The following is a 5,344-nucleotide window of genomic DNA, read 5'->3' as shown; positions in this document are numbered from 1 at the left end:
GGAGATAGTAGTAATTATTCACAAGTTTCCAGTTGGGGAGTGACATGCTATAATTTGCTTATTTGATTACGTTGATGTAACCCGTTCACATTTTTAAAATTTAGGTTGTTTAAGCTTATTCAGAATATTCTCATTTCTTTATGTGCTTCATAGAATTATCAGCTTCATCATCGTCATCTAATAGTTACCATGTGTTAAGTATTTTTCTATGCTTTAAATATATTTACTCATTAAATCCTCACAACAACCTCATGCATAATTACTATTACATTGTTATTCTTATTTTATAAAGATACTAGGCACAGAGTTAAGTGCTTTTCCCTAGGTTACACAGCTGATAAGGCAAGCAGCTGGGATTTGAAGGCATGAAAGTTAGCTTCTGACTGTGCTCTCCAAAAAGTATTCAACACATATTTATTGAATGCCCCTAAAGTGACGTACACTCTGTTAGATGCTGAAGTCACAATGAGGGAAAAGGCACTCTGACTCCTCTTAAGAAGTCGGTTCTTCATGAAAGGATTCTTATTAATTATGATTTCCCCCTAGTTAGTCATAAACACTTATTACTTATTTATTCATTCAACATTTTTCTATTGAGCACCTGTTATGTGCTAGGCATTGTTATATGTGAACCAAATGAACAAAATTCTGTCATCAAGGGACTTACATTCTAATTATGGGAGTCAGACAATAAATAAATAAGTAAAATATACATCAGAAGGGAATAAGTGCTACCAAGAAAAGTAAAGAGATGAGAGGAAGGGAGTGCTGGAGGAAAGGTGGGAGTTGTGATTTTAAATAGGCTAGTCTGATAAAGACTCACTCTGAAGATGACTTTGAATCCAATACCTGAAAATATCTATGAGGGTACCTGGAGAAAGATTAGTCTTAGTAGAGGAGCAACAATTTTGAAAATCTTAAGAAGAGAGTACGTCTGAGTGTTAGAGGAACAGCAAGGATGCATTGTGGCTGAAACAGAGGTGAGGGACAGTGAGGAACAGATCAGAAAGAGCACTTGAGGCAATTGTAAGGACTTTGAATTTGACTCTGAGAGGGGAGTACATCAGAGGGTTTTGAACAGAGGAGGAGGCTTTAAAAGAATCATCCTGACTGCTATGTTCAAAATAGACCTTAGGTATAGGAAGTTTGATAGAAAATGTTGCATCAGGGAAACCAGTTAGGAGGCTGTTGCCAAGAATTTAGGAGGGAGATGATGGCAGCATACACTGTGATGGACGTGGTGACAAATGACGGAAGTCTGAATAGATAATAAATGTCGACAGGTAGGATTTCCTTACAGAAAAGAGGTGGGGGATGCGAGAGAAAAGAGAGAAGTCATGAACAACACCGAGGTTATTGACCTGAGCAATTTGGAAGGATGGAGTTGCTGTTTATAAGATGGGGAAGACAGTGGGATTAACAGCTTTTATTTAGGGGGGGAAATCAGGCATTCCGTTTTGGGATTAAGTTTTAAATGCTTTTTAGACATCCATATGATGCTGTATTGGCAGGATGTATGTAAGACTATAGTTCACGGGAGAAGTCTCAGGGAGAGATATAAAGTTGGGAGTTGTCTGCACAGAGGTAGTTCTTTTATTTTTATTTTATTAAATTTATTGGGTGGCATTGGTTAATAAGGTCATATACATTTCAAGTGTACATTTCTATGATATGTGACCTGTATATTGTATTTTGTGTCCACCATGAAAAAGCAACTCATCCTTCAATAGAGGATTAAATAAAGAAGATATGGTATAGATATACAATGGAATCCTAATCAGCAGTAGCTCTTAAAAGCTTTTTGATTACTTCAGATCAACCCAGGGGAAAAAAAATCCACAGATTGAACCTTGAAGTACATCACTATTTATTTGAAGGAGGTTAGAAGGGAGCAACCAAGAAGACTGAGAAGAGCTTCTGAAGGAAAAATAGTGGATACTTGCTGCCGTTATTTAGAAGAGGCACAAGAAGGTCTTGTTTAGTTTTAAATGAGAGTCATCAGTTCCCCAAACACTATTACATTTGATTACCAAAAACTTGACAGCAATGTGTAAAGTGGCATTGTTTCTTTTTACAAACAGCCATTGAATACTGTGTTTGAGTGCCATTAAATATTTAAGAAATTAGCTGCAAAACAAATTGATTTGGGGGAAGTCTTTGTAGCCCACTCTAGAAGGTCAAGTGTTTTGTTTTTTAATAATAAAACAATTCTAGCTTGAGAGTATGAAAATTAAATTCCCAGTTCAATTAATTAGATATTAATGTTTTAAGTAAATGTGCTTAAGGTGAGATTGCTCTATGGTCAGTTTTAGTAAGGAACCAAGTGATCTTTGGGGACATGTAAGGTCTTTAATGCAAGAATAATGTGAATCAAGGGGAATATATGTGAATTATATTGAAAGAGTTGTCTGTTCTGAGATGAAGTTTTCCAGCTAATTGATCACATAAAAGAGATTAAGTATGTCAACAGTGTAGCTAGGTAATAGAAGGTTTAGAGCAAAAATATGCCAACCCCGAAGCTTGAATTTTAATTTCCAGGGAGCAAGATATAAAGACAGCAAACGAAATGAGCATTTTAGCATTCAGGACTGAATATGAAAAGAAGATTGGCAGACAAAATGGCAAAGCCCAGAACCAAAAATGTTGGAGTAAGCTCACAGGATACATTCCTCACTTCCTCAGGTTTACCCACTGCTGGATAAACTGCTCTCTTATCTCCCCATCTTGGTAATCTCAGCACTCATTCATCATACTATCCCACTTGAACAACTCCTTTATTGTATTTTATTAGCCAGAACAATCCTGATAAGGAATTATTCCAAATCATTTGGGGCAGCAGGACCCATGTGCATTCTGCATCAACCAGATGTCACCTTCCTGCTACAGTCTCCATACAAACCAGGTGTGCCAAACACTGCTATTGGCCCTGAAATCCAGTTTCTCCCAATTTTCTATGGTAACTCCTGGTTTTTAGCACACACAAGACCACCTAGAACAAACATTATTTTTCTGAGGCTTCCTTGCCATTCCTTCTGACAACACATTCATGTTGAGATTTACAAAGATGTGGACTCTTCCATGAAATCCACTCTGACTCATCTGCCTGAAAGGCGATTTCGCCCTTCTGTGAACACTCATGGGATTTTATCTGCACCTCTGTTAAGGTCTGATATATTTCTTAACACTTCTACTCTTCTAAATGTCTTGGACTCATGAACTGGAATTTTTTGTTTGTTTGTTTATATGTGATTGCTTCATATTTTACATTTTGCAAGTACAAGGCACTCAGTCGATTTTTTTTTTTTTTTTTTTTTTATTTTTGTTTTCTTTATCTAAAGATGACAAATACCACACAACCAATACAAAAGACAGGGAGAGGGGTGTTTGATGGTGGTGAATCCCCAGATTCTAACACTAAACAAAAGTGAGATAAGGCTGGGGGAGGAAGAAGGGTATAAGTGTGATACCAGACAACTGTGATCTTACATAAGCTTTACCTAATATTTCCTATATGTCAATTTCAACTGTCAGTAAAGAAAAAAAAAGGGGGGGTTTATTTCTTGGGAAGAGGAAATTACAGTTCAGTTTTTAAGTCTGAACCTTTAAACTCGGGAAGCTTTCTTCTAGGTCACCAGCAAGGGTCTTATCAACTTCATATAGGATTTTGAGAAAGTCTTGCACCACAGGGCTATAGAAAGGAAGAAGGTTCTGAAATGCACAGGAACACTTCTGCTTGCTTAACTGGCCCTCCTTTAGTCCCTTAGCCACAGTCTCCTTTGTTAATACCTGAAAAATATTAGAAAGAAATTCACATGAAATATCCTTTAAGATTTTCAAGTGGAAATCATCTTGGATTAAATCAGACTTTTTAGTTTCTTCTGTGTTAGACTCCTCTGCATTCTCTGGTTTCTTCTGGCAATGCTCCATATTTTGTAAGACACGAATCAGGCTGTCAAGCAGAGGAAGGTCTTTTTCTATCTTTAGGTACTCCTGTTCAACCTGTAAAGCATAGATGGCAGACAACACTGAAAAAACAGAGGCTAGCACTGTTTTCTGTTCCTGAAGTATGATGGGTGGATCATCAGGCTGGCAGAATTCATGGCAGACCAAGTCAAAAAGTAAATTCCAAGTGTCTTTTCCAGTATCAGGACACTGTACAATTGCCTGAATTCCATCATCCACTGTGGTAAGTAGCTGTAAGATATGCATATAAACATCAAGTCCTTCCAGATTTTCAGACCGTACTTGTTTGGCAGCTTCAAGTACACAGGGCACAATTCTAAACACTCGCTGCTCTTCAGAATCTTCCTGGGGTTGGTCTGGAGGCTGAAGAGCCCCATTTCTAATCCATTCCAACATTAGCTTCTCATCCAAATCAAAAAGTTTGTCCACAACCTCTCCCACCTTCACCAGCAAGTCAACATTTGTTGAACTTGACATGATGAAGCAAATGCTATCATAAATCGCTGGATGTTTTCGGATTCTTTCAATCCAGACACTGGCCACTCCTGTCTGGGACAGGCACGTATGCAACAACCTGCTTGTTTCCAGCAGAGTAGGAGGGTCCGAATCACACAAACAGTGTAGTAACAGGCGGCCAAGATTTTTATCACTGCTGACGGACACACATATGTCCTGGAAACAGGCCATATTACCTAAAATTCCCACACAGATTTCTCTTAACCGAGGACATTTGGATTTGGCCAATACTCCCAAAAATATGTCAGGAGCATTAAATTCTTGGAGAAACAAAGCCACATCCTCATCCATTGACATGTCCCACACTTTGCAAATTTCATTCTCTATTTCTTCATCGAGCTCCGTCTGCTGCTCCTCATCATCGGAGCTGGCTTTGGTACCTTTAGGACTAACAACCTGGATAAGCCCACTGAGGACACCGAAGAGCCAGTGCTTGCTGTACACCGTGCTCCCTATGCAGTCTCCCCCAGCCACCGCCTCCTCGTCCTCAGACCCAGTCGGCGAAGGCGACGGCGGTGGTGACGGATTGCGGTCCATGTTTTGGCGGCTACAAGCGTGGAGGAACCGCCCCGGAAGCCTCGATTTTTTTTTAAAAATTAAATTGTGGAAGTAATTTCTTACTCTCTTCCCACCTGTTGTTGGTTATTTTTTGTTTTGTTTTGGTTTTTTTTGTTTGTTTCATTTTAATTTTAGAGAAAGAGAAGAATGGGGAGAGAGAAAGGGAGAAGCACTGACTTGCTGTGCCACTTGGCCATGCATTCATTTGTTGACTCTTGTAACTATGGCCTATTGGGACAACGTTCCAACCAACTGAGCTAGTTGGCCAGGGTCCACCTGTTTTTTATCTCATTCTCCTAATGTTTAT

The 5,344-nt window shown here is 38.9% G+C and overlaps 1 pseudogene; it reads right to left on the bottom strand.

The window, feature by feature from the left end:
• Nucleotides 1-3,309: 3,309 nt before the first annotated feature.
• On the bottom strand, nucleotides 3,310-5,040 carry LOC150019692 (protein SAAL1 pseudogene; annotated as a pseudogene).
• Nucleotides 5,041-5,344: the final 304 nt, after the last annotated feature.

Source organism: Furipterus horrens, unplaced genomic scaffold, assembly GCF_987537825.1.
Source record: "Furipterus horrens unplaced genomic scaffold, mFurHor1.1.pri manual_scaffold_2, whole genome shotgun sequence".
Lineage (NCBI taxonomy): Eukaryota > Metazoa > Chordata > Mammalia > Chiroptera > Furipteridae > Furipterus > Furipterus horrens.
The sequence above is the reverse complement of the archived record's forward strand: the minus strand, read 5'-3'. Positions and strand labels throughout refer to the sequence as shown.